The sequence below is a fragment of the Protopterus annectens genome, chromosome 7.part1 (assembly GCF_019279795.1).
Source record: "Protopterus annectens isolate FY-2018-M chromosome 7.part1, PAN1.0, whole genome shotgun sequence".
Taxonomy (NCBI): domain Eukaryota; kingdom Metazoa; phylum Chordata; order Ceratodontiformes; family Protopteridae; genus Protopterus; species Protopterus annectens.
The window spans coordinates 184,290,014-184,311,899 of record NC_056740.1 but is presented as its reverse complement, the minus strand read 5'-3'; the positions used below and the strand labels follow the sequence as shown (position 1 = coordinate 184,311,899).

Here is a 21,886-nt window from a genome sequence, read left to right as displayed (position 1 = left end):
TATCCTTTTACCACTGTGGTAAATCTGCCGCACCATTGTTGGTATGTTTTTTCCCTTTCAGGAAAAAAAAAACTTCCTTTTTTCTGTCTGTGTGTGTGTGAGATTGACCTTTTTTGATATGGCTGAAAAGACTAAAAGTATTTCTGGCTTCAAGAGATGTCAGAAGTTTGACTGTAAGCTGTCGAACTCTGACGGACATGACTTGTGTGTTTACTGCTTGGGGCCAGTGCACCTTCAAGAGAACTGTGCCATCTGTCATGGCTTTAGTCACCAGGCTCTCGCAGAGAGGAAAAACAAGTTAATCTTGAAAGGCTAGATAAAATCTAGCTTTGATGAGGCCATATTTGTGACTTCCAAGACTGATACTAGCTCCCTTTCTTCCTCCTCTTCCTCCAGGCATGAGGGTTTGTGGAAGAGGAGCCGCTCGGTTCCAACACTCTTGTGGGAACCGCCTGTTAAAAAGACTAAGTCTTCCCCAGTTCCCACAGTTTTGGCAGAACCAGATGGAAAGTAGTTGCCACCATCGGTGCCAGTCTCTGCACCAACAATTCTGGCACCCACTACTTCCTCAATTCAGACTCTTTCACCTTCCTCTGCTCTACTGATCTCGGAACCGAAGGAGTTTTCTTTCAAGGATTTGCTTTGTATAAATTACTCCCTGAAAACTGACCCCTCTGTAGACCGACTGCCGAACCCATTCTTGGATAGGCCCCAGTCCTCTTTGGTCTATTCTATCCATTCTACCAAGAGCCTCATGGAGTCCGATGTTCTGAGGCTAGTGGACCAGCTCCTGGCGGCAGTGAGATTAGCCACTTCTTTGCTTCCTAGCAGTTCTGGCTCTGGAACTTTACATGTCTCTAACGCAATTCTCGTTCCTCCTCTGACTCCACCTGAGCATTCGGAGTTTCTGGTTCTGACAGTCCCAGTGTCGACTGTATCAGAGCCAGTGATCAGTTCTGTTGGATACAGAGACCTCCCGGGGTCGGAGCTTCATTGTTGGTTCCGGGGAGCATGGATCGACTCCAATCTTATTGGAGCTGTCCATGCTTCTCGGGGCTTCAGCACACGCAAGTTGAACTTTGGCTTGGGATTCGGGGGTGGTTACCTCTGTGCAGGATGGGACCATGGTTTCGAAGGAGTTTATTTCAATTCCGGGCTCCCGTTCCTCTATAGGGGGCCTGCTTTCTGGGCTGCCGAGACAGCCTTGCCACTATGGGATCAATGTCAATTCCTCTCTCATTGGAACAGCATCCCGGTCCCTTCCCCTCACCTAGAGCTATCACCAGCCTCTGACCTGGGACAGTAGGCACAGAAACTTCAGGATTCAACTGTGCTAGTTATGTCCTCTTTAGACACCTCCTAGCCAGTCCTACCGAGGAGATGCCCTGGAAGAGAACGTGCAAGAGAAGCAGTTGGACTCCCCTGAAGAGTCTTACACAGAAGATACTGACTTTGATGAAGGGGAAGGCTCCCCAATATCACCCCCAGAAGATGTCTCATTTGGTGACATTCTAGAGATCCTTAAACAGAGGGGTGGCTGGACTTCCCAACAACCTTCCTCGGAGGAGTCAGTATACATAGAGGCTTTCCATGCCTGACCATCTGCTGTTTGGATCTCTCTGCCCACTGACAGTCTAATTAAGTTGATTGCGCAGTGGGCTTGGAAGATTCCTGATTCCACTGAACCAGTCCCTAAGAGACCAGACCGTATATTGTCACCTACTGCAGATCAGCAACATTTGGCTAAAGGGGTGCCAGTAGATGCCATGGTAATTACAGTAGCCACCAGAAAGGAACTTTCTTTTGAAAGCACTACTATCCATCCTCCTCATAAGGAGTCTAGGATGATGGCTTGATTTAGGCAGCCCATATATGCTTCATTGACCTTCGCGCTTATGTCCTTGAACTTCATGACACTTTTCACTAGACTTCAAAGAGAAGTGATAAAGGAGCTATGAGACACTCTAACAGGAACCATAGCTGAGGGGGTTCAGACTAAAGTAGCTTCCCAATTAGCAACCCTTGCTTCAATATGTAATTTGTCATGAGGCTCATTGAGCAAGCAGTTGAAGGGTTGACTAGGGCAGCAGGTTCTGGCATTGCCATGAAGAGACATGCCTGGATGCCCATATGTGAGATTGCAGAGCCATTTAAGTTTTCTTTTGTCAATGCTCCCTTTGATGGAACATCCCTTTTTGGCCCCAAAGTTAAAGAGACCCTTGCTAGATGTGAAAAGGATGGAAAGACACTTTTTGCCGTAGCCGTACTCGAGAAACCAGAGGAGTGGCAAGCTATAATTCAAAATGTCCCAAGGGCCTTTCCAGGACTCACTTGGTAATGACTCCCTCTGGCGAGAGGGGGTAGTTGTAATGGAAGACACTATGCTAGAGACAGAGGTAGCCCGCGAAATCAAGGCTCTAGGGTTCTTTCCCTGGTGATTCCTATCAGCGATCCTGAATGAAGGCCCGATTGCTGATCTCTGGAGGCAGCTGGGGGAGGATTTCCCTGCACCTACCTGCCTGACTAACCATCACAACGGACAACTGGATGCAGAGAATTATAAACCAGAGGTTACAATATTCCCTTCTCGAAACAACCAAAACAACCAAAGAGAATCCCAGATGTTCCACTCCATCACAAGGATGTGGTGGTTCTAGAAATTCAAAAACTGCTTGACAAAAGAGTCATCCAAGTAGTCCCACCAGACTAGATAGGATCCCAGGTTTACTGAAGATTCTTGTTAGTGCCAAAGACAAGGGGAGACTGGAGATCAGTTTTGGATCTCAGTCTCTTGAACAAATCAGTTCAACAAACCAAATTCCAGATGGTCACATTTTAGTCTATTCTCCCGTTCTTAGGGAAAGACGATTGGATATGCTCAGTAGATTTTCAGGATGCGTATTATCACATAAAAATAGACAAACACTCCAGAAGATTTCTGAGCTTCCAACTGGGGGCCAGTCATTATCAGTTCAAAGCCATGCCCTTTAGTCTCACAACAGCCCCCAAGTGTTCACCAAATGCATGGCAGTGGTCGCAGCTCACTTCAGACTGCAAGGATTCTGGGTGTTTCCATACCTAGACAACTGGCTCATTACCACAACCACCACGCCTCTACTGCTACAAGCAAGGAACTACATTCTTCAAACTTGCTTCTCTCTGGGGATCACTGTAAACTACAAAAAAATACCATCTAGAGCCAACACAGCATTTAGAGTTCATAGGAGTGGTGCTGGACACAAGCACCTTTATCACGTCTCTACCACAAGAAAGATTTCAAAGAATAAAATCACAAGTCAACCAGATTATTCACAACAGAACAGTGACTGTGAGACAGGTATTGCAAACTCTAGGATCTATGGCGGCCACCATCACTTTAGTTCCCCTGGCGAGGTTTCACATGCAAATTCTACAATGGCTGTTGGCATCACAATGGTCATTACTGAGACAACAAATGTCCCATCAAGTTCGGATCACCAGTTTATGCAAAAAGGACCTGAGTTGGTGGCTCCATTCCAGAGACATTCTATTGGGTCGTCCCTTTGTCCATTCTCAACCCCAAACCATAGTGACCATGGACACATCCTAGATAGGGTGGGGGGGGGGCATTATCTGGGAAAGACAGACCAAGGCACTTGGTCCCATTTAGAGTCCAGTTTGCACATCAGTGTTCTATAGATAAGGGCAGTGCTTCTGGCATTGCAAGCATTCCAAGGAACCCTCCGCACAGAAACGATTGCATTCCAAACAGAAACATGTCAATGGTTTGGTACATCAACAAACAAGAGGAACCAGATCTTGCCCTCTTTGTCGAGAAGCACTCAGAATATGGCAATGGGCAATTTCATCCAGCTGCTTTCTAATCTCAATGCATATTTTGGGGAGCTCCAACATGATCATGGACAAGTTGAGCAGGAGCATCTTGATGCTTCACGAGTGGTCTCTTGACTCTTTTGTGGTGGAAAGGATATTCTGTTGATGGGGCCAAACATGCTGCGATCTCTTTGCATCCCCCTGAACAACAAGTGCAGCAGCTACTTCACCCTGATCCCCCCCTCTGGAGGAGTCACTGAGAGATGCTCTCCTTTATGATTGCCCCCCCCCGGTCTACTATGTGCCTTTCCCCTGATTCCTCCCAGTTTCTGAAAAAAGCCAACAGGTTGAAGAACAGCATAATTCTCATTGCTCCATTCTGGCTTCAACAGATATGATTTCCCTTTCTATGACCTCACTTAATTCAAAAACCTTGCACACTGGACCCAGCTCCAGACCCATTGTCCCATCTAGGGGGACTCATTCATCTGAGTTTTCAAAATCTCAGGCTCACTGTGTAGCTTCTCCAGTTCCAGTGATTGCCAGGCATACCAGCCTTTCTGCCCCAGTTCAACTAATTGTTCCAGCCTCTCACAAACCTTCAACTAGATTATACAACAAGTGGCAAAAATGTTCAAACTGGTCTACAGAAAGCAATCTCGATCCATACTCTGTACCAGTTCATAAGGTCTTGGAATTTTTAGCATCGCTTTTTGATGTGGGGGTATCCTCTTCAACCATATGGGTTCATATAGCTGCAATTTCAAATTTTCATAACTGTCTAAATGATGCAGCTTTGATGCCCCACAAACTTTATAAAGCCTTTCTGAAAGGAACCTTATTGCTGAGACCTCCATACAAGGACCTGTCTACTCCTTGGGAGTTGACTCTGGTGCTACAGTCTCTAATTAATCCCCCATTTGAACCATCTGCAAATTGCAATTTGAAGGATTTATCCTGGAAACCCTCATTTTTGGTTGCTGTTACTTATGCAAAAAGAATATCTGAGTTACAGGCCTTATCGTGCAAGCGTCCTTACTTAATCTTTCATAAGGACAGGGTATCTTTACAAACAAATCCTTCCTTTTTAACAAACATAGTGTCTGACACTAATAGCAATCAGACTACACAACTTCCAGTATTTTTTTCACAAATTTTCAAACAAATGCGAATATGGTCTGCATTTGTTAGATGTTCACAGAGAATCATGTTTACCTTCACAGAACAAAGGAATTCAGAAAAGCTGTTCAGTTTGTTTCATTCTTTTCTGCTTCTCTGGGCAAACCAGTTTCTAAGTTTACTCTGGCTAAATGGCTTAAGGACAGCATAACTTTCATTTATAACAAAAGGAAACTGCAGCTGCCAGGACCTGTAAAAGCAGATTCTATGAGGGTAGTAGCCACTTCCATAGTTTTCCATGGCAGAGAGTCTATAAATGGTATATGTGCAATGGCTACTTGGGCATTCCTGCATAATTTTATTACTCATTACAAGTTGGATCTGGTCTCTAAGGGTTGAGCATCCTTTGGTTCGATGGTGCTCAGGAATATTCTTCCATGAAACCTCCCAAGATTTCAGTAACTGGGGACTCTGTCTCACAGTCAAGGATTAAATGAAGATTGACAACATCAGATAAAGAAGTTATGTCTTACCATAATGTTCCATCTGTGTTGTTGATCTTCACTTATCCTTGACATCTCCACCCTCCTTCCCCCTGTCATTTGGGCTTCTTGGTGGAACAAATCTATCCCAATAAACTGGATTATTCCTTTATGATTGCAGATATGGTCTCTGATGTATTTCCTGTCTGTCATTATTTTATGAAAACTCAATCTGAGGTAATCTTGAGAGGAGCATTATGGGTAGAGCTAAGTTGAAGAGTTTTTGGAAGGCACCAGCAGGAATAATGGCTGAGTCAGTTCCGAAATAAGGAACCAAATCCACATCAAGGATAAGTGAAGATCGATAACACAGATGGAATGTTATGGTAAGACATAACTTCTTTATATCTATTTACAGTAAACACCAGAGTTTCAGGCACAGGAAATATTGAAAATAACACAGCTGGAAAGAGTCACATAGTTATAGAAAAAATGCTTAACTATTCTTACTATATTTTCTTGACTAATCTAAAGAATTACTGTTCCTACTCACAGAATAGAGCAAGGCAAGATAATGTGGGTTAGTGGTCGTTGTTGTCAGATCCAAGACAGACTATAGAATGCTGAGAGCAATCGCCTACTAATATCTAAATATTTTTTCTGGCTTACAGAATGACATCACACGCATCTGGTCATATAACTCTGTTTCCTGCATTATCCCTCATCACCAGAAGCTGCCAGTGTTTAGTACCTCTCTGCTACAATGCACACTAGACCTTTAGCTAAGTTTTATTAAAGTATCTGGAAGCCATAAAACAATAAATCCATTCCACTCTTCCTACAGGAACTACAGACTATTTTAACACAGACATTGTGTCTCTGGCTGCATTCAAAACTGTGGGATAACATCTTAATGGCTTATCCCATAAAGTAATTTCATTTCCAGAATAGTTTTTAAAGTAAGATGGATTAACCTCTTCTCTCCCAGTATATGCGGTTACAGTGTATACATTTAAACAGTTACAGTGATGCAGGTACATTTTTTTCTGTCCAGCAGGAAATACTCGATACATTGCAGCACAAGCAAACCTCACAAATACATTTTTAGTACAAGCATCTGTACAAATCAGTTTGATATACAAATGATATATAATTATTTATAAAATTCCAGCTAGCAGTGCTGGCATATGTTACATATCCACTGCCATATTTCTCCTGGCATGGCTGGCAGTACCTCCTATTGTCACACTTCTCAACACTCATCTGCTGCTTAGTATTTTTCTTATGTGCTGCTCTATGTTTAATCTTGACAGAAAGTTTAAAATCCTGCATAAGTAGTGCATTTTCCCTGCTTACTAAGTTCACTCCCTTAAAATACATACTTTCAGATACTTTCAGAGAGTATTCTCATGTTTTGAGTTCTGCTAGTCAATCTACACCCTGCTTTGAAACCGTTTCAGTCTGCGGTATTTTTTGAGAGAGTCCTTTCATTTTTGCGTATTCTGTTCTTTTAGGCTTCTCCACTGTGAATGTATTATGACATATTTCTTTAACCTACTATGGCTTCTTCCTCTCTTTTTACCCTTAACCAAATTATTGTACCTATAGTCCTTTCCAAGACTGTGGCTTCATCTTTCGTGAATTCTTACTTTCTAATTAATACATCTAGTGGTTGCTTCCCCTCACCTTTCTCTGAGTTAGGCAGACACATCTGTAGATTTACTCACTTGCTGGTTTACTTTCTCTTATCTTCTTTTCATTGCCCCCAAAACTCTGTAAAATGGCAAATATTTCTGTTATCATGTCTTGTGTTAAATTGGAAAAATACAAGAGGGTGAACTACTTTCCCAAATATAGGTAGTATTTTTATCTGAGTAATGGGACACTATTTATTATCACCATGAATGCTTACTGCTCTGTTAGTAATGTTTTCCTAGATGCATGCTGCCTATTTGTAAGTGTTACCATGTTATCCGAGTCTGATAGTCCTTTCCTTTTTTTTTTTTTGCTTTCAAGGCATTAAATTTAATTAGCTTGGAATTTGGAGAGCAACAGAAAGCAGTTTCAGGCATTCTACCAGATAATTGATCATAGTCTATAGGCATAATTACTAACAGCATGTTTTCTTCAGAGGCTACAGTTTTCATATGTGTAATAGTGTTGCTTTCGTGAGTACAAAATCTAGTTGTGTGACTTTGTTCCCCATATTTAAAATAAACTATGTCTCCAGCTGTTGCTTCATGTTTTGTATCAAAATCTAGAAAAGGTTTTACAAAAGGGCCGAATTTTTCAGGTTTGTACATAGTTTCATGGCATAACTGCCTCTGTACTAGGACAACATAACTTTTAAAGTTATTAGGGTCAGTGTGGCACACTCATTTTCTTCAAGCTGTGAGCTAAGGTCTTTTGAATTTGTTGTTTGCTTACATTTCTTTCATGTTATTGTTATTTTGATAATCCTCTGTGTCTAATTATTGCCTAATAGTATGCTTTAAGTTATGCAACTGTGACCTTATCATGTGAGAAAAATATCCATTATGAATCTTTTGAGCCTGTACCTCTGAGGTAGCTTCAGCCCTGGTAAGTAATACTTTTTGATGTTGTTATAATCCTGATAATCAGTTCCCTCCATGTCCATGAATGCTGCCAGTGGATCATCAGTAAACTGAGTTGATTAAATTAGGCCCAGTCAGCTCAGTCCCATCCTTCCTGTTTGGCATACTGCTGGAAGTAATAAAATATGCCTTGAGGTCTGTGGCACTGTCCTTGGGGTATCCATTAACTTAGCAACAGCAGTCATTCCCTTTCTTGTACTCTGAAGAAACTGCTCTAACATGGTCATCTTGACAAATGGGTTTTTCACTCAGAAGTACTATAAAAAGAAAGAAAAAATCCTAGCATACACTGCAGAACTGCTTTGGAGAAATATCTCTCATCCTGGAGGAACAGGTGTGGTCTTAGGACTTTGGTATTAATTGCTTTTGCTGAAGTCCCTGCACTGTCAGCATGGAATATTAAAACAGCTGATACACTAGTCATCAAAATACAGTTTACCATACATGAATGAAAATAAAGGCAAGTTCCTCCAGACAAAAGCAAAGTTTTGTGGCTTGAGCAAATCTTAAATTGCTGATCTACAGCAGTCTCTGTTTACCGGGCAGATTGGATTATTTCTGGCAGGAGCAATTCCTGATTTATCCTGACAAGTTTTCCTTCACTGTGTTTGCTTCTCTCTGACAATACCACTTCTCTGGTCACCATATCTACTTTCCTAAATGGAAATTGCCCCTGTCTGGATTTCTTTAAGCCCTCTTTTTATGCATCCATAGCTGCTTCATTCAGCAAACCTGCTGTAATGCAAAAGTTTCTCACTGCCTTAGACATGTACTTTAACAAAAGAAAAAGCATTTCTACTTAGTCACTGTACAACAACCTCAACATAGCAGTTCTTATAGACTGCAAACTTATCCTGACAATACTATAGGCATTACACATTTTGGGTCACTTATGCTCTTCCAAATAATTGGAACCAGCATATTATGTGTGTGTGTGTGTGTGTGTGTGTGTGTGTTTGTGTATGTATATATATATATATATATATATATATATATATATATATATATATATATATATATATATATATATGGATTCACTTCATAACACTGAAACCTCAAAACACTGAAACCAGAACACTGAAACTTCAAAATCTTGACAACTCAAAACACTGAAACTCAAAACACTGAAAACACATATACATATACATATACTGAGTTTAAACAACATAAATCATAGCACTTTCCACCATGTGTAAGAAGGGGGGCAAGCCCCCCCTGCACCCCCATACCCCCTGCTACTTATAAATATCAACTCCAAGATTGCACTTCACTACACTAAGTGCAGTCTTGGAGTTGATATATTTAAGTAGCAGGGGATCTGGGGAGCGCAGCCCCCCTCATGGAGGGTGCAGGGGGGCTTGCCCCCTTGCTTACACTTGGTGGAAAGTGCTATGATTTATGTTGTTAAAACTCAGTAAATGTATGATATGTGTTTTCAGTGTTTTGAGTTTCAGTGTTTCGAGTTTTCAGTGTTTTGGTCTTCTATATTATGAAGTTTTCTCATTTTCAGTGTTTTGAGTTTTCAATGTTATGAAGTGAATCCATATATATATATATATATATATATATATATATATATATATATATATATATATATATGTGTGTGTATGTATATATATATATATATATATATATATATATATATATATATATGTATATATATACACTCACACGTGTATGTATATATATATATATATATATATATATATATATATATATATATATATATATATATATATATATATATATATATATATATATATATATATATATATATATATATATATATATATACATATATATATATATATATATATATATATATATATATATATATATATATATATATATATATATATATATATGTAGGTCTCATTTGCTTTATCGAAATTATGTTTCACTGAACTTCAAATAAGTGAGAGCAGTTTGTCGAAAGTCCACTATTACGAAACCTGACTATGCCATAGTTTGTTTAAGTGAAATACTTAATGTGATTCTTGTAGTATGAGCAGTACAGTTATACAGTGTTTTTGTACCTTCTCGTTCACCGTACCAGTTCTGTGGCAGGGCGGATATGATAGCTGCTGTGTTCCTGACCCACTTGGCCGTCTAAAAACAGGGTACTGCCCAGTACTCTTCTTGACTGGCAGTAATCTCACTGTCCAAGATAGGACCGCCAGACCAGGTGCGAAAGCACGGACAAAGCCTCAACCCCAACGCTACCTCAAATTCAGCCCAAGGTACTGCCCAGTACTCTTCTTGACTGGCAGTAATCTCACTGTCCAAGATAGGACCGCCAGACCAGGTGCGAAAGCACGGACAAAGCCTCAACCCCAACGCTACCTCAAATTCAGCCCAAGGTCAATAGACACTGTTAACATATTATTTAACTTGTATTCACTATTTACGGACCAATTAAAGGGTTCAAACACAGCAGCCACCATCCAAAACCATAATTATTCCTTTAACCTGGCTCTAGTTTTGCTCCTAAATTGAAGTCAGCAGTGCCCAAATAGTCCCTGGCTTGTAAAACCTCCAAAATAAAAAATCTGGACTCTTCACCAGTAGTCTGCAAAATCCGAGAGTGGGTTTGCAGAGATTGGGACTGCCCACCTCCCTCTGACATCAGCAAAAGTTATATATCCCCCCCCAGTTTCTGCCATTTCTCTATAGCTGCTGTGTTCCTGACCCACTTGGCCGTCTAAAAACAGGGTACTGTAAAGCTAACACTTTTATAGCATTTGTTTATTGATATACTGCACTAGCGACTGTTGTGTTAGACTAGGCTGCTGTAAAGTTACTTTGTATTGCCTGTAAACATTACTAAACCTACCTACAAGCAACGCTACTGCATGTGTTTTTGTGTATGTGCAACGAGGATAGAAATATAGCGTTTCTCCATTGCTATACTGTTCTAGCGACTGCAATGATAGTCGATGTTGTTTATTGATATATACTGCACTGGCGACTGCAATAATAACCCATAGTGCTGTAAAATTACTTTCCATTGATTGTAAACCTTACCAAACCTACCCACATGCAAAGATACTGCACGTGTTTTAGGCGTTCTCCACTAGCGACTGCAAAATACTTAATGCTTGGTTGGTAATTTTCGCTCTGAACTATAGCGTGTTTCAAATGTGTCAAGAACCTGTTGTAGTGTTGTTAAGATACCAAACCAGTGACTACGAAGAGAGTTTATGTTGAAGCTAGTTATTTTGAAAGTTAGCTCTGAACAGCAATGAGTTTTTCCCTAGGCTAAAACAAACTCATGTTACGTCTCTTTGCAATCTCTGCTAGAGCTGGCGACATTTACTACCTAGTTTTCATTGTTCAGAACGTGCTTATTTTATAGAGTCATTCTCAAATCTAATGTTAAACATAATAGGTATAACTATTCAGGGGCCAACAGAATTCTGGTTTTGTTTGTAATATTACCTGTCTATTACCAATTGAAACGGTACTAATCTAACATATTATATCCCCTATTCAGGTACTGCCCAGTACTCTTCTTGACTGGCAGTAATCTCACTGTCCAAGATAGGACCGCCAGACCAGGTGCGAAAGCACGGACAAAGCCTCAACCCCAACGCTACCTCAAATTCAGCCCAAGGTCAATAGACACTGTTAACATATTATTTAACTTGTATTCACTATTTACGGACCAATTAAAGGGTTCAAACACAGCAGCCACCATCCAAAACTATAATTATTCCTTTAACCTGGCTCTAGTTTTGCTCCTAAATTGAAGTCAGCAGTGCCCAAATAGTCCCTGGCTTGTAAAACCTCCTAAATAAAAAATCTGGACTCTTCACCAGTAGTCTGCAAAATCCGAGAGTGGGTTTGCCCCGCTCCGCTTCGCCCTCGCTTCGCTCGGGCTCGCTCCGCTCCCCACCCTGCCCCCTTATCCCACCCGCCCCCACTACCTCTAGATTTATAGCCACCTGGCCACGCCTACTTCCTCTCCCACCCACTACACTTCCTCCCTACCAACTCCCGCCCCATCACACCATCACCATGCCCAAGCCAATAGGGATAATTATTCTAATTATCCCACCACTCATTTTATTACCCTATCTCTTAACAAGTTATGAACACCTGTCCCTATCAGGATTCCACTACCCAAATTATCGCACAAGTTCCCCCTCCCCACCATCTATAGGCAATTCTTCCCCAATAATACAACCCCCAAAACAACTAAACTGAGTGATCTGTACCTAAAAAAGCAACACCATATAACTACCAAAACAAAGCTAGGTCTAAAATTACTATCCAAAGTTCTAAAATTAATAGAATACCTAAGGAAAAACATCACCAAAGATGGAGATATCCATCCCAACCCAGGCCCTACCAGTTCAACAGAGCCCACTCAACATCCAATCTCCCTTAGACCAGCTAACTCTCTACTCATTTGTCACTTAAACATAAGAAGCCTGAACAACAAGGTTCACAACTTACATGCCATGCTTGCAACCTACTTACCTGACATCATGTGTCTAACTGAAACTTGGCTTAAACCATCAACCAAAGACAATCAGATAATGTCACCTGGGTTCAACATACTCAGAGCTGACCGATTAAAGAAAAGAGGAGGTGGGATAGCTGTCCTATATAGAAGCACGCTTAACATCCTAACTCACCCCAAACAACCACCACAGGTTGCAAATGCTGAAATTTTAGCTTTAAAAATACAATTAAACAAGCAAAAAAGCATAAACCTAATTGTTACCTATATACCCCCAGGGAACAATACTGAAACTTTAGAAGCCATCTTAAATTGGATAGATAACAACTACCCACAAGAAACAGTAGTCCTGGGAGATGTTAACATTGATTGGAACAAATGCTCTGCACAGTCCAGTCCTATTTCCTTAAATCTCCATGGTTTCTCTCAGATTATAACCACTACCACCAGACTAGGTAATAATAAACAAAAGGAAAGCATACTTGATTGGGTGCTCATCAAGGAACACCCCCAAAAATATACCCCGGGGACTCTCCCCAATGATCTTAGTGATCATTTGCTTACTTACATTAGGAAAGATAACCCAACCAATGCTAGCTTACCAGTCTATAGAACAGTCAGAAACAAAAAAAAATTTGATCCTCTAAACTTTAACATGGCACTCAAACACTGTAACTGGTCAACATTGAAATCCCTTCCCCTAGACGAGGCAGTCTCACATTTTAATCAAACATTCCTTACCCTACTTGACTCTCATGCCCCCAAAAGGGTATCCAGAATTAAAACTCACATAGCACCTTGGCTAACCTCAGAATCCAAAACCAAAATAACTAATAGGGACAAAGCATGGAACAAATGGCGTACTACCAAGTTACCACTAGATAGGATCATCTTCCAGCAAATGAGGAATGAAACCAAAAAGGCCACCACCCAAGATAAGAAAAACTACTTTCACCACCTACAAAACAAAAACCAAAAGAACCCTCAAAAATTCTGGGCAGGATTGAACAAACTTCTCCAACCAGGAAAACCCACCACTCCTACCCCTGAAACTCTATCTGATAAGAACCAAGAAGAAATAGCTAACAACTTTAATACCTTCTTCACCGAAACAATTCAGTCACTAGCTAACCAACTACCTACCCCTCTACCACACCTAACAATATGACACCTAACTCTGCACTATCCTTTAACCTCCAACCCATATCCACTGCCTTCATCCGATCCTGTTTGAAAAACTAAAACCAACTACCCTCTCAGCAGACCTTCTACCTGCAGAATACCTGCAAATTGCTGCAGATGTCATAGCGTACCCTATTTCAATATTAATTAATAGAACCATTACCGAGTCTACTATCCCAGCAATCTGGAAAATATCTTACGTCATTCCTCTTCATAAAGGAGGAACATCCACGAACTCTCTAACTATAGACCAATTGCTATACTATCACCACTTGCCAAAATCATGGAAAAGTGTGTGCATAACCAACTCATGTCCTACCTCACCCAAAACAAGCTACTAACTGATTGTCAGCATGGATTTAGACCCAACCATAGCACGACTACTGCCCTCCTCTCTTTCACAGAGAAAATTAACCATAACCGAAATAACAAAAATATCTCCTCAGCTCTCTTTTTAGATATGTCGAAAGCCTTCGACATGGTAAACCACCAGCTACTTCTCAAAACCTTATCAACCTTACATCTAGACACCCAAGTCCTAAACTGGTTTCAGGCCTACCTTGTAGGTAGACAACAGGCAGTTATGTGGCAGAACAAACTCTCCTGCCTATTACCGAATAGTATAGGCGTACCCCAGGGGTCCATCCTAGGTCCTCTTCTGTTCTCAATTTTTATAAATGACCTCCATACAGTTATCCCCGAAGCCACCTGTATTCAATATGCAGATGACTCAACTATCATCTGTTCTAATCCTATCCTTGACAACCTTCTAATAACCACCCAACACTGCTTTACCAAAGTTGAAAATTGGCTAACTAACCATCAACTCATCTTAAACCCAAAAAAAACCCAACTTCTCCTTTTCCACCCATCCAACCCTACACCTTTCACACACTTTACCATACAATCTAACAATGGTACCATTATTTCTCCTACTACCAACGCTAAACTATTAGGAGTAATTATCGACAATAAACTACGGTTTGACACCCACATCAACCAAACTATTAAAATGGTTAACAAAAAACTTGGTTCTTTATATAGGTTAAAAACCTTCCTAACTCCAGCCGCTAGGTTAGCTACTGCCCGCTCTCACCTCCTATACACCCTACTATACGCCTCCCCAATCCTTACAAACCTCAACAAGTCTGACCTCAATCGTCTTTCCACCTCTTATAATCACATTGCTAGATTCATCACTGCCCTACCTTACAGAACACATCATTGCATCAGCCTGAAAAACTTGACTGGCCAGAACTCCTAATCTATTACTGAAATACCAACTCATTGAAGCCTTTAAAATCCTGAAACATCCAGATAACACCCTGCACTTAATAACATCCTAATCCCTTACTCCAACCTAAGCTCTCTTCGCTCATCTAACAAACTCTTAATACAAACTTGCAAGTCCCATAACCTAGGTGGCGATTCACTCTACTCTAATATTATTGGCAAAGTATGGAATTCTCTTCCCCAGAAGCTTACCTCCTTACAATCACTAGCGCTATTCAAAAAAGAACTAAAAATCCACCTTAAATCACACTGGCTTTGTCCATGTACAAACCCTGACTAACATTCACATGAGTTTTTCCTATAAGTAGGCATTTTCTGTGTTACTCAACTAAGTGTGAATAAACCTGAATGTAATGCAATGTTACCATTTGTACCTAATATTGTTATTACCTGCTCACTTTGAATACAATGTGATATGTCTTTATGTACCTTGATTAACCTTGTTGGAGCTTTTCTCCCCGGGACTCTGCTGAAAATGGACATGTATCCAGTCGGACTATCCCGGTCAACAAATGTAAAATAAAAATAAATAAAATAAAATATGATAGTAGGTTTAGCAATATTCAGTATATGGAAAATTATTTTTACAGCCCTCGTAGCTTTTAAATGAAGACCGCACTACAGTAAAAATTGGAAAATCTACCCTTGTTGTCACTGTAGTGTGTTCTCAAAGTAGTTATATATACTTTGCAACGGGTGTGGGGAGCACAGGGGACTTGCCCCCTGCAAAAATATTAGAGAATATGTGTTTTTGAGTTTGCATTTTTGAAATAGCTGTTTATTCGGTATTTTACAGTTTGGCATAGTCAGGTTTTGTAATAGTGGACTTTCGACAAACTGATCTCGCTTATTTGAAGTTTGGTGAAACATAATTTCGATAAAGCAAATAACACCCATATATATATATATATATATATATATATATATATATATATGTATATGTGTGTGTGTGTATGTATATATGCACACATATTCACACACTCACATAGACATATAATATATGCAGTATATTACCAGTGTTATCAAACATCATACACACTTACTGGTTCAGAAACAGCTGAAAAAAATCAGTGACATGCATCTGACCACACACAAATGAAATACACTCTATTGCACACATAAAATATGCAGTAACCCTAAATGTGCAAAACACATGAACACAACACACTTATAACGCTACATTGTATCAGAATACCAGTAATACTCAGAATAGGCCAAAACAAGTTATCGACTAGTCTTCCTTTTTAGTATATTGGTGAGTATCCTCACCTCTTTCAGGAGACCAGAGTTTGATTCCCTGACAGGGAATAAGTTGATATTTTGGGGAGGGTTTGGCATAATGGTTAAGGTCTTCACCTCATAAGCACAAGATACAGTGTTTGATTCTGATCTAGCGTTATTAGCTAGGCTTAAAATGGCCCTTCAGGGCAGTTAGCCTTGTATTCACCTATGAGCCCATGAACATCACACAATAAAAATAAAAACAGGCATCTACACATATACCTCAAAATTCAAAATAGAACAAAGCAGTCCATGGTCATACAGCTTCAAGCATAATATATCATTGACTAAAACCCACTTTGACTACAACAATGCTCTGTAATTTCTGCATTTGCTAAACAAAGCCAGCTCACACATCAACAAGTCGTGTAGTTGATGAACTACTTGAGGACCACACACAGACACACTGCAGTGCAAGGCTTCGATGCCTTCCACACATCTACACCAGCAACTGCAGAGGCAGGGACTAAAGGTGAAGGTGTCTCAATCTACATCAGTATCAAGCATACCTCTAGGTTGTTTAAATAGGATGATAGACTGGATTATCATGGGTAAAGTCCCATACCATATCCTAGCAAGCTACAGGTCACCTGGTATGTCCCAGGAAACTCATAGCTCATACTTAGACCTACTGGAGACATTCACCATTCAACCAAATACCATACTTATGAAGTATTTTAATTATCCCTCTATAAACTGGGAATCCTACATTACTCCAAGTTTGCAGGTGCAGAGATTCCTAGACTTTGTAAACATAAACTCCTTGGGCGAGATAAACCAGAAGTACGAATGCATTGGACCTGGTACGCACAAACATGCTGCCCCCCCCGACATGTCCTGTCTGGTAAGGTTAGACCACAAAACAGTCAGCGTTGAAATAAAAATCAGCTGTGTAACCCTAGTAAAGCCTGTCACAGTTAGGAACTACTGTAATGCAAGGTAGCGTTTATTAAGTAATAACCTGTCAAAATCTCACAAATAGGAGCCAGGAGGTTAGGATTGGAGTGACCACCTCTAAAAAGAGGCCAGTCGCCAGTGGAGTTCCCCAGGGCTCTGTGCTGATTCTACTCCTCTATTGTATTTTTCAGAAGTCAAGGCCAATGTTAAGGGTCTCTAGCTTGCAAGGTTTTCAGATGATTGCAAGGTAGGAGCAGTTGTAGAATCCTGCTCCCATGATGCTAACATTTTACAGGAAGGTCTAACACAGACAAATTACTGGTACCAAAGCCACAGCTTAAAACTCAGTGCCAAGAAATGCATAATAGCACCTTTTGGGAAGTCAGCCACACCAGGAAAATAACTCATCGATAAAACACCCCTAAAAGTAGACACAGTAGTCTGGGATTTAGACATTCATGTAAATAGTAAGCTTGCTTTCAAATAACGTGTCTTAAGGTAGTAAGAATATCATTCTGTGTCACTCAGCTTTTAAGTAAAGGCATTGCGTCTATATCCAGAGAAGTCACTGTACCACTATAATCAACCCTTATCAGACCCATCACTAAGTTTAATACGTCCTTCAGTATGTGCCTGACCAGGCACATGCAACAAATGTAACATCCACAGAGGTTCTTCACAAAAGAATACATGGCATAAACGCATTGCCCTGTGCAGGTCACCTGAAAAGCCTCAAAGACTGCTCAGCAGCAATTTATACCTGGCATACAAGGTATCCTTCAGACTCTTCCTGATGGATCTTTTGCATATCCACAAAATAAACAGCATGAGAACTACTAGAGCCAAGGATTTAAACTTTGCTTGTGATTTAAGTAGGACATGTTGGAGGAACATGTAAGCATCTCAGAGAATTCTCATTTTGTGGAATAGGTTTCCTATCAATATGAAGCACAGCCCTTCACTAACCCTATTCAGGTGTAACCTGGACCAGTGGATGGGATCTCAGAAATTCACCCTTGGTCTGTCACCTATGTTTTTGAATGACAGAGGCAGCAGGTATCATGCCCTAACTAATATACACCCCTTAAAATAACCTCTAAGGTAAAATAACCTGTGGAATACAGTTGGGGTGAATGAATAGGCTTGTAAAGGCACCTGTGGTGGTTAGCCTAGTGTATACCTATGAACCTCTCTCTCTCTTTATATATATATATATATATATATATATATATATATGTGTGTGTGTGTGTGTGTGTGTGTGTCTATATATACATATATATATATATATATATATATATATATATATATATATATGTCTATATATATATATATATATATATATATATATATATATATATATATATATATATATATATATATATATATATATATATATATATATATATATATATATATATATATATATATATATATATATATATATATATATATATATATATATGTCTATATATATATATATATATATATATATATATATATATATATATATATGTATATATATATATATATATATATATATATATATATATATATATATATGGGTCTAGGACTATTCACTGAAAGCACATTTCACTGAAAGTCAAATGACTGTGCACAATTCACTGAAAACACAATTCACTGAAACACATTTCTCTGAAAGTTATATATGGCCTTTTCCCTACTGTAGTACGACCCTGGAGTTAAAATATATAGTAACGCCCCCAACATAGTTTGGATATATATTAAGTTTAGAAAACAGTACTTTATTGAAATTGCAAGTATGCATGTGTCCAAAGAAAACCAAGTCAGTCCAGAAGGAAACCACAAAACAGCGTTTTAATAAATCCAATTAAAACAGAGAATGGTTAAGTGCTTTCATCTGTCAAGTCAGACATCTTCAGAACCACCCATATTAAACTCAAAGTTCTACTTAAAAACATTCAAAGAAACACGCCCCTCAAAAACAACCAATGCATTTAAAGAGACATGCTTACAATAAATACATATGAAGAATTAAGATAATTTGAAAATAGTTAAAAATAGTTAAAAATGGTTAAAAACAATTACATTTCCAAAGCCTTCTCTTATTTTACTAGAAGTAGAAATATTGTCATTTAACCCTGGTGGATATGCAGCAATTCATTTTCCCAATCTCCGCCAGTATCATTCAAAACCTGCTGTTCCAAAATTAAAAACACAAACTCATTAAAGTTTAAACAATATAATGAATGTTGAGCAAGTGCACTTTTATTATCCCTTATTCTAATAGTATAAATATGTTGATAAATCCTTTATTTAAGGGATTTATTAGTTTTACCAATATAAAATGCATTGCATGAGCAACAGGTAGCTAAATAAATAATTATTTTTGTGTTGCAGTTTACAAATGTACCCACATTCCATGTTTTGATCATACTGAGCACCTCGCCATTTTTGTTAACATTAATATATGTACAATATGTACAATGTTCGCATTTTCTTGTAGTGGGGAACCCCATATGTGCACTCAGTATGTTCCAATATCGCCTTAAAATTACTTCTGTTTCTATAAGTAAAAGTCGGTCTGGAAATAAATAAGTGACAAATGTCACTACCAGCTTGTAATACATTCCAGTTGTTAGAAATAGTTTTTTCAAAACATCTAGCTTCTACCGCATCATGCATAACCATATTGTTGACCTTAAATGGTTCAATTTCCCTAGTAGTATACAAACTTTGTAAATTAACTTGATGGCCAAGTCAAACTTGATAATGGGAGCATATTTGTTTTGCCTACCCATCCAAATTTCATTGCCTGTGGAGTCCAAGAGGTCAGGTGGATACCCCCTCTCCTTAAACATGTCCTTCACAAAATTAAATTCTCTCAGGCAATCCCCATTATCAGATGTCATTCTAGAAATCCGGATCAATTGGCTTCTCACAATGTCCATGCATAGGATGGCAACTAGTAAAATATAAATAAGCATTAGAAAATGTTTGCTTCCTATATATTCTAGTTGTTAAAGTGCCATCACTTTGTTTAGAAAAATTGATGTCCAAATAGTTAATACTAGCTTTGTCTGCCACATAAGAAAATCAGTATTCCCTGCATGAAGCTAATACATTTCTCCAAATCATCTTGTGTCCCTGTCCAGATAAAAAACAAACCGTTCAGGTATCTATAATAAATCAAACAAAACTTAAAAAATGCTGAACTAAACAATAAATGCATTTCCCACCATAACATAACAGTGTTGGCAAAGAGGGGGGCACAGGAAGCACCCATGGCCACCCTCTTGCATTGTTTGTAATATTCTCCCTCAAAGTATAAAAAATTGTTATTCAACACCAAATCCATAAAAGAAACCAACATTTCTTGATCAGCTGTACTAAATCCACTATGGGATAAAATATTCTTAAACCATTCAAGACCCAGTTCCTGTGGTATAACAGTATATAAACTGTATACATCACATGTAACTAATAGCGCCTCTTGGGGAAAAATAACCATCTTTAATTTGTTTAACAGATCCCATGAGTCCTTAAGTATGTGTATACTGGACTTGAACAAAAATTTCAATTTAGTGTCAATATATTTTGCCAGGGATTCGGTAATAGACCCTCTGGATGCCACAATTTGGCGGAGGGGTGGGTCTAGTTTGTTAGAATGGATTTTGGGTATGCCTAAAATCTTTGAAATAACCGGTTTGTCAACATACAAAAATTCATACAACGGTCTGGAAATGGTATCAAAAAGCAGCAATTCATCATGAACCACTTTAACAGACCTATAAGCAAGATTAATTTCATTCAAAGACACTTGGTTGTAAACCTCATCATTAAGCAACCTCAGCATCCGCCCACAGTAATCATGCAGTTCCATTATAACCACACCACCCCCTTGTCTGGTTTCATGTAACATAAATTAGTGTTTTGTTTTAATTTATTCAACAAGTGAACTTCATTTGCTGATAAATTAAAATATCTAGCTGTATTTGTATTCAAAACTTTTCTATTGTCACGTTCACATTGTCTTTTAAAAACCTTAATAAGGGGGTGTTGTGGGATAAAAGTACTACTACATTTAAATTCATTCCTAATCGTAGTAGGTTGCATATTTCCATAAACATCACACTAAAGTCCATTTTCCTACAGAACAATCTTAGGTCCAACAACATGTCTTCAGCATGGGCCTTAGAAGCAGGAATAAAGTTAAAACCTTTTAACAACAATTTGTGATGTTCTGGCCCAACAATCAAAGAAGAAAAAATGTAGATGGTGAAATTAAAAAAAGAAGTGATGTTGACAATACCTGTCTGAAAATTAGACAAGTCCAATGAAGAACTAGACACATCTACATCCCCCTCGTGGTATGATGGTTGTTGTAATAATCATTCCTGTACACATTCCCCTTGTTGTTGTGTCACCTTGCCATATATACTACATTAGAAGTTTAAGTTTAGAGTTAATGAAGTCATTAAACTGAGCATCAGAGAAGGAAATATTAAGAATTACACAGAGAGTAAGGAAGTGAACTGAATCATTGTAGGCAAAGGACTCAATGAACGAGCCTCAATAAAACCTTTATTAAAAAGTAGGAAAATTAATAGATGAAAAGTTTTTTGAGTCTGTATACATGTATCTGAATATATTTATTATCTAGTTCTGGAATTAATTGAAAATGGTACTTTAAAGTATGTAATAGATTATTTGATACATTTACTGTTTAGTCATTGAATTTATTGAGAGTAGCACTTTAA

At 38.8% G+C, this 21,886-nt stretch overlaps 1 protein-coding gene across 1 annotated transcript in view; it reads left to right on the top strand.

The window, feature by feature from the left end:
- The window catches only part of IFT122 (intraflagellar transport 122), a 2,412,356-nt gene that overhangs the window by 1,614,261 nt on the left and 776,209 nt on the right, over positions 1-21,886 (top strand). The window lies entirely within an intron of this gene.